This window comes from Bidens hawaiensis, unplaced genomic scaffold, assembly GCF_021521415.1.
Source record: "Bidens hawaiensis isolate Kalapana, Puna unplaced genomic scaffold, B.hawaiensis_p1.1 tig00002866_1, whole genome shotgun sequence".
Classification (NCBI taxonomy): Eukaryota; Viridiplantae; Streptophyta; class Magnoliopsida; order Asterales; family Asteraceae; genus Bidens; species Bidens hawaiensis.
In genome coordinates, this window is record NW_027491154.1 from 620,013 (window position 1) to 629,781 (window position 9,769).

The following is a 9,769-nucleotide window of genomic DNA, read 5'->3' on the forward strand; positions in this document are numbered from 1 at the left end:
TGCATTGAGGATCCTGAAATCCAGGAAGTACTTAAAGACTTTCACGAAGGAGATTGCGGCAACCACACAGGTGGAAGAGCATTATTTTCCAGGATACTCAGAACTGGATACTTCTGGCCAACAATGAAGAAGGATGCAGTGCAATATTCAAGAAAATGTGATGCTTGTCAAAGACACGCGAACATCCTTCATCAGCCAGCGGAGCCTCTATATCCTATATCCTCCTCATGGCCTTTCATGAAATGGGGTATGGATATTGTATGCAAACTACCAAAAGCACCAGGTGGAAAGGTCTTTATGCTTGCTATGACTGACTACTTCTCTAAATGGATTGAGGCAGAAGCATTTGTACAAGTCTGAGAAAGGGAGGTGATATCTTTTGTTAAACGAAATATTATAACTAGATTTGGTATTCCTGCTGAAATTGTTTGTGACAATGGTTCCCAGTTTATCGGGAATAGAACTACTAACTTTTGTGACAGTTGGGGCATCAAAATGATTACTTCAACTCCGGTTCATCCTCAAGCCAATGGTCAAGCAGAGTCTAGCAACAAGATTATCATCAACAATCTAAAGAAGAAACTAGGATCCAAGAAGGGAAAATGTGCTGAAGAACTTCCTTATGTTCTTTGGGCAGACAGGACAACTCCAAAGAATGCAAAAGGCCCAACACCCTTTTCATTGGTGTTTGGATCCGAAGCAGTAATTCCCACAGAAATAGTGGTTCCTACTGCGAGAACGAGCATCCGTTATCCTGAAGCCAATGAAGAAATACTTCTTGAAGACTTGGATACTATAGAAGAACTTAGAGACCTAGCAAAGATCAGAATGGCAGCTTATCAACAAAGGGTAGCTGGGGCATACAACAAAAATATCAGAATCAGAAGATTTCAAGAAGGAGATCTAGTGTTAAGGAAAGCCTTCCAAAACACAACAAATCCGGCTGATGGGAAGCTAGCGCCCAAATGGGAAGGACCTTATCAAATTGAATCGGAAGCAGGAAAGGGGGCATATCACTTGCTCACAATGGAAGGAAACAGGTTACCAAGAGCATGGAATGCTATCCACCTCAAGAAATATTTTTTCTGATCAGGATCCACTATCCTGAGAGGATATTTTATCCTAAAAAGGATCTAGGATCCTTAAATCGGTAACATCTTTCTGAATCAATTATTCTTTTTGAATTATTACTGTTAATTTAAGGATAATATATGCTTAAAACTTTATTTTTTTCAAGTATTGAATAACCATGCAGGATTATAATGATTCATTTGATGTTCAAGAGGTTGGCCACCTCTCCTTTGCATTTGAGGTATTATCTTATTTCCCTTGGCCTAGCCCACGTTTGGATATGACCCCCGATGGTCATATCCCCTACGGTTTAAAGGTTTTCACCTTTCTCACGATCGCCAGTTGCGCACGCTATCCGATGTATAGTCCGGGGCAGCGGGACCAGTGCACGTTTAGTGGCTGACAATTTCGTTGTTTCCGGCTATATGGAGGATCCTACGAATTATGGTAGACGTACCATTTCCTAAGGTTTAAGGGGTTTTCAACTCTTCTCAAGGGCCTTGTCGCCAGTTTAATCCTAAGGTTGAAGGGGTTTTCACCTCTTCTCAAGGGCCATGTCGCCAGTTTAACACCTGTTTTGGGCTTGTCCCCAGTTATGGGTTTGTCCCCAATTACACAGGCTTGTCCCCAGATTACACGGGCTTGTCCCCAGTTGCACGGGCTTGTCCCCAGTTTATTATTTGGGCTTGTCCCCAGCTTGTTGGGTTTAATCCCAGTTAACATTATAAGTTGTTTGCAACAGAGTTTCTAAGTTCATTATGAAGATCAAGACTTTTGGATTCAAAATCCTTAAATTGCTTCTACCAGGATCACAGAAGGATCATACTTATGGTAACCTAGGTCTAATCGGACCCATTGGTATGGTTTCTATTTTTCATTTTTTACATTTATTCGTCTAGGATCCTTATAAATTTTCTTTTTGTTTAAGGATTTGAAATCTTCAAATTACTTTTACAAGGATATTCTATCCTAAAATTTTTACTCAAGATTATTTCTTAAAACTTTCAATAAAGCTAAAGCTATATCAAACAAACTTTCAAAATAACAAGTAACAAGCAAATAGTCAAAAGATATTTTTTAAACTTACTTCTACCAAAATTCTTAACCCGGATTTCACCATTCGAAAGATGAACCATCCACCCGGATTAAACATGTATTACTAGTTGTTCATGATTTGCAGGGAGAATAAGAGGTTTTGGATATCTAGCTTGAAGGAAAGTTCTTAAGGAAACTCTATAGATATATGATAATTATATCTAGCTTGTCAAATCTCATTTGTTTTTGCAGGAAGTTTGAATTCAAAGGCAAAATGACAAATGTGATCTTATCACAACCGCCATTTTGGGGACAATTGTTAGGGCACGGAAATTTGACACTGTGGATACGTTATCCTGACATATGTTCTAGGATCAGTTATCCTTAGACAGATCCTGTCAGGATCAAGGATCCTCAGTAGTTGGTATTACTAACGATTGTTTCTTATGTGTAGGTTAATATTTGGTAGGTATAACGGCTATAGGACGTGGTCTACCTAATATTTCGCTACAAGTCACCTGCAGCACGTGGTCAAATGGCTGTAACACGTTTAGTGGGGATAATGGCGGATTTATAGGACTTCTTGTTGAGTCACAAATGACTGAGTATTGAGGATATGTTATCCTTGAAGATTTGTCTGGATCAGTTATGTGACATTCGTGACAAAATGAGGTATATTATATTCACTATGTAGCAAGTAAACGATAAATCGGTTAATTCATAGTGCTTAAACGAGTAACCGACCGATACTAATTATGACCCGTATACATACTGAGGGGTCATATACGAATTATAGATATATTATAGAGGCTAAGATATTGATATTTAGGCCCCAGTACGTTTAAAACTCTTTAAACGAAAAAGGTTTCGTTTATCGATACGCTATAAGCTTAAACGCAATCGTTAATATCAAAACGAGCATTGTAGCATCCGTTAAGCCGAAAAAGATTTATAAAATACTTATATGACATGTTCTAAGCAATCCGTGAAAATATTTTGGAATTTTACAACGAGTCAGTACGTTTTTCTTATTTTACAAAAAGAAGTTGAATAGCTGTGAAAAGACGCAGATATATAATATTGAATAAGAAGCTCGTAAACCGGTTATGTGATTCTCATCTAGTTTGTAAACATAGTACCAACCCATGTAATATGATGTAAATTAGTTTGTGAATTTCTTTATAAACAATGTTGTTGATACCAGTATTATCTGTTACATTCCCGTTTTACGCTTCCGCAACTACCTAGTCGGGGTGTGACAGAAGTTGGTATCAGAGCTTGCAATTGGTTATAAAGAATTAGGTTGTCCCTTAGGATACCCTAAGATAACCGTAGGCTCGATTAACTCTGGAAATAAAATAATATTAAATAATATACACTGATGATTCTCGTGATGAACGCGAATGGACAAGTGGGTTATTATGGTCCGGAACGTAATAACGGACTTGTTTGTACGAGGGAATTCGAGAAGAAGTCGGTAAACAATCCAATAAGTAAAAACAGCAACAGATGTGCATAAAATATAATAATAATAATAAATAAATAAATAAATATATATGTATATAAACGAATATTTGTGCTTATGTGTATAAATACCTGCATGTATTTTACTATGATTAATATAGAAAGATATTATTCTTATTACTAACCATTGTGCAGGAATATGTCAAGATCTACTGATCGTTTATCTAATACCCTACCAATATTGTCTGAGGAGGAGGAGGATCCAGAAGAGGAAACTGGGGAGGAATCAGAGGAAATGAAAGAAGGTTCAGATGCGGTAATTCCCCACGAGGTACCCTCAGATCAACCCGACTTATCGGGTTACCGTTGTGACACCTATCCCCCTAGGGAATCCCCTAGGAATGTTGTGGGACAGGGAGCTACTAGTGCTTATCATTCACCGATTAGGGCACCCAGATCCCCTACTCCACCCGTACAGCATACACCAGTACCCCCACCCACTATTAGAAACAGTCAGACCGCTCATATTTCAGTGCGGCTACCTGAGCACACCTCTCCCCCACCTCGATCTACGTACCATATGGGAGAAACATCACGTGTTCAGGTCACTGAGATACCTATTCCTACTTGGGGTTTACCCGCCACGTTACCAGAGCCACCTCTTATGTCTGATTCAGCATGGTTAGGTTTTGCGATTGATCAGATCTTCGAACAATAACATTCGATAAATAACCTAAACCAACATAGACGTGATATGCAAGATCACATGTGGTACATGCAGCAAGAAATCAGAAATGTGCAAAGATCCAGTGCTCACAGCCACGGGCGTCAGGATCAGGCAATGATACTGCTAGGAGCATGTTTAACGGTTAATGCAGCCCTAGTGGCTGCTGTTGTTTGGTTGTGGCTTCATGTTACAAACAATGGATAGGACATAGTAGTATAGCCTTATGTATATAGTCATTTGATATCCCAAGCAGCATTTTGTTACAGCGTGTTGGGCTGACTTGGGAGTTGTTTGTGGTTTAGTACTATTTCAAGCACTGGACCTTATCGGGTTAAGTCTATATGTCACTTAGTGACAAGTTTTGATACGCATATACAAGCGCTGGCCTATTCCAGGTTAAGCCTATGCGCTAATTTTGGATACATATGTACAGTAATGATTATGGTTAATACAAATGTGTTTTCTTTGGCATAGTTGTGTGTTTGTGAAATTGTAATATCATTAAGTTGTGCTGGTTATAGTGAGACGATATTAATTATTATATAATTGATTATTTTACAGAATGGCCCCGAAGAAGGCAAACCCTTTATTCGAGGCGGAAGTGACCGAAATGATTTCTCAACAATTGCAAGCAGTGATACCAACAATTGTAGCACAAGTCACTACAAGCATACGTGCCAACAATATTGTTACTCAACCTACGAGCACCAATCCGGTCACTGTTAATACACCTCCGCCAAATGCTAATGTAGCTCCGGGCGTTAATACCCCGCGGAATACTGATAATGTCATAAATAATAATAGCACTCGCCCAACTATGAATGTCACTGGGAACCCAGAACCTGTTGTGCACCCTGATAATATCACAAACCCAAACCCTGTACCGGTTGTTAACACAACTAATAATGATAATACTCGGACCAATACCGATAATAACAATAATAATAACCGAGAACCCCCACGTCAGGAATACGCATACAAACAATTTACATCATGTAAACCGATTGAGTTTAAGGGTATTGAAGGACCTAGTGGGCTGGTCAAATTGATAGAAAAGACCGAATCAGTAATTAATATCAGTGAGTGTCCACCGAACCGCGTGGTCAAATTTGCTACCAGTATGTTTCTAGACCAAGCGCTGATGTGGTGGAATACGGTAGTCCAAATAAGGGGACAAGATGCTATTAATCGTATGTCATGGACTGAATTAAAAACCCTCATGCTAGAGCATTTTTTTCCTAAAAGTGAGATTCAAAGGTTGGAACACGAGTTATGGAATCTGGAAATGAAAGGAGCGGACCATGTGGGATACACGAATCATTTTAACGAATTGTCCCGCTTAGTTCCGTGGTTAGTTACACCGGAAGCGAAGCGAATTGAACGTTATATCTGGGGACTGACCCCTGCTGTGAGAAGTATAGTGAATTCAGTAGCCCACCCAACATTAGAAAGTGTTGTATCTCAAACGGGTGTCGTTACTTTTGATCTGATGAGAAGTGGAGTGATAAGGATGCCAGGTGAAACAACAAGTTTAAAACGAACTGATTATGGGACAAGGATGCAAGGAAACCCTCAAAACAAACGGGCCCGTCCGAATACCTGAAGTTATGCCATGACCTGTTCTAATGTAAAACAAGAGACCTATATAGGGACGTTACCAAAGTGCAGAAGATGTAATTTTCATCATGTGGGTGATTGCAAACCGATCATTTGTCAGAAGTGTGGAAGAACGGGACACTATGCCCCCTACTGTAGAACCCCCACCAACACTGTTAACCGTCCACCGCAATCAACTCAACTACCTCGACCTCAACCAACCCGCCCACAACTCAACCAACAAACCCCACCTACCACGAACCTCCGTGCCTGCTATGAATGTGGCAGTACGGAACATTTTCGGAGATACTGCCCCAATCTGAACCAGGGTGCAGCGAGAAGGCAAAACCAAGCACAAGCATCAGCCTCAAATGCAGCTAGGGGACGCGCGTTCATAATAGGATAGGGGGAAGCGCATCATGACCCGAACGTGGTGACAGGTACATTCTTAGTTTCGGGTCAGTATGCTTCAGTCTTGTTTGATACGGGTGCCGATAGGAGTTTCGTATCTGTTAACTTTTTAACCTTAGAAAATATGCCGGTGAGTGAGCTAACGAAACCCTATACTATAGAACTTGCTAATGGTAAATCCATACTTGTTAAACAAATAGTCCGAAACTGTTCCCTTATCCTAAATGACCACCCATTTCTTATCAAGTTACTTCCAATGGAATTAGGAAGTTTTGATGTCATAGTTGGTATGGACTAGTTGTCTAAGTATAACGCTAAAATTGTCTGTAAGGATAAAATTGTTAGGATACCTTTCCCGAATGACGGGGCGATGATTGTTCAAGGTGAGAAATCTGGTACGGTACTGCCTCTCTTATCCCAACTTAAGGCATTGAGATATTTACGCCAAGGTTGTACTTTATACTTGGCGAGTGTAACAGTTAAGGAACCCGAGGAAAAATGAATGGAAGACATCCCAGTGGTACACGAGTATTCAGATGTATTCCCCGATGAGTTTCCTGGTTTACCACCGACCCGACAAGTGGAATTCCGTATTGATTTGATACCGGGAGCAGCCCCCATTGCTAAGGCACCTTACCGACTTGCACCTTCTGAAATGCAAGAACTATCCAACTAATTGCAAGAATTGTTAGACAGGGGTTTTATCCGACCTAGTTACTCACCGTGGGGAGCACCAGTGTTATTTGTAAAGAAGAAAGATGGGAGTTTTCGAATGTGTATTGATTACCGGGAATTGAATAAAGTGACTATAAAGAATAGTGATGTGCAAAAATGTATAATATAAATAAAGAACGAATCACAATTAAGCTTTAAATTTATAAAAACGAAAATCCTATAGAAACCACACAAAACCGGCAAGTGTACCAATCATAAATAGTATAGCATCAAGGAAGTCCGGATGTCGAACGCAAAGACACGTGAAAACGTTTATGATTAAGAAAACTCTAACCAAGACTTACCAAAATAATATTTATTTAATTTTTAAGATTTTATTTAACTACTTAAATTAATTTAACTAAACGAAAACGTTTGACAAAACACTTTTAGAACACTTTGATTTAAATTCAATATGTAAAAACGTCTACCTAGGAATGAATCATGTTGACAGAAATAACAAAGACTCTCACGACACCGGTTTTAAAAGATGACACAACCAAAACTTGTTTAAGAAAGTTAAATTACCTCTCAGTCTCTCTAACAATCTCTAAATTATTTTAATTGATTTTAAAGAACAAACCGGAAAAACAATTATTAACGTGTTCAAATACCGACTCACCTCTCGGTCTCCTCGACACACTATCCTAATGGAGACGAATACTACGCAATCAAGGATAGAGGAACAATTTAACTTAACCCAAATTAAACCAACTAATTGCACATAAACACTCAAAATTGACAAGACAAAACCCGCTCTCGCGCGGTCTTAATTCTAACAAGTAAAAGCAATGAGACAATGATACTTCTTATCACCTCTCGGTCTCAAAGAAGGTGTATTTTAACTGATTTTAGATGATATATTACCCACTTATCCCTACGGTTGTACACCCCGCAAATAAACCCAAAACACCAAGTAAAGAGCTTAACAAGCAATCAATTAATCAAAACCGATTCAATTAACTAATGCAAGAGGAATATAAGTAATAACAAATAAAACACAGCCATCATACACAATCTAATTCATGGTTTAGTTAAACTTTACATCAATAATTTAAGTCTTGAACATTAACAATCCATTAAACAAGTTAAAACTACTCAACAATTATCTATCCGAGGTAGAACAAACAAGATTAGCTACATTTTAATTTTGGACAGCCACAAACAATTAAAGTAAACATCATAAACATCAATATAAACATGATAAAGCTCATTCAAGATCCAAACACAATCAATTATAAGTCAATCTATCAATCAATTGCAAAAAAATGTAAAACAAAAGACCAAATCAATCAAAGTTAGGGTTCTTGACAATAACTAAAGTTTATGAGTGTTTTACTTAAGAGTATGGCTGAGATTTATGATATATAAAGTCCCTAGCAGCAGCCCCAGGACTCCTCTTCCTTCTCCAGCCGTCACAAAGACCACAGCCGACCTGCTTCTTCCTTTTTTTCTTTCTTTCTTGCCGGCGGCTGCTGTTTCGATCGGACAGCTTAGGGTTAAGGGGGTTAGGGTTTTGATTTCGGGATTATGGGATTAATAATGGCTGGTTACACTTGTTATTATCATAATATAATATAATATAAGGCTTTTAAGATGTTGGCTTGGGTCGGGCCTTGATTAAACTTTGAAACTTTGACACTTAAACCCTCCAAGTTCTCTTTTTCATGCCTTTTTTTCCACATCTTTCCATAACCTACACAAAACATTTCAACTTTGTAAAACTTTGAACTTAACCCCCTAAACTTACATAAATTTGATATTAAATCATTAAAACATTATAAAATTGTAAGGAAATATAAGTGTGTTATTCAACACATCAAACATCCCCACACTTAAGACTTTTTCGTCCCTGAAAAAGATTTTACTGCAGTTGGATCATAATCGGAAAATCAAAGTTAAATCAAACATATAGGTTATATTTTAAAGCTCAGAAAAACGCAAAAACCGCGATCATCGATATTGTTGTCTACCTAAACCCATGCCTTAATCTTTACCGGGACAAATAAGATCCGACAATAATATTACTTAGTGGTTTACACAATTAAGACCCGCTTATTTTCTGCTTTTACCGGACCAGACCACCCCAACTTGACTTAAACCTCAAAATTAGCTGAATTAAAACTTTGTTGCTTAATATTTATGAATAGTTAAGACGATCAAGGGTATTCTTTATCCACCTAAGCTTAAGCATCAAAGTCTACCAAGCAGCCATTAGATATGATTAAGGTTCAATTATTTATAGCCAGTGCTCCCCACAATATGACATACCCCCGTTATCAAGCAATACCCCAAATCCATAACCATAGGTGAGTATGCAAAATTTTATCTGTAGGGCTTACATGTAGCGTGTCCCTTGTGGTCCGTTTCTTAATGGTAATGAGACGCGAGCAAGGGGACCCCACATGGCTAACAGCGTGGATGATCAAGTCTGTAGTGTATTTGTACTTTTTGTGATCATGTTTATAGACTTATAAAGGTTTGCTCTTTGGCTTTATTTTTTTTAAATATCCACAACCCCACTTAGGAATTGTGAATACCCAGATAAACAGATTGCATACAGACCCATGGTCTCCGGACCCGAAGTATTTTACGAAGAAGCAAGAGTCTGCTAGAAAAGATATTGAAAGAGCTTTTGGAGCTATAAAAAAACAATATTATGTTCTGGCGAACCCGATACGTTATTGGACTCGGGAGAGGATAACGGACGTCGTCTACACGTGTCTGATCCTACACAACATGACGTTAGAA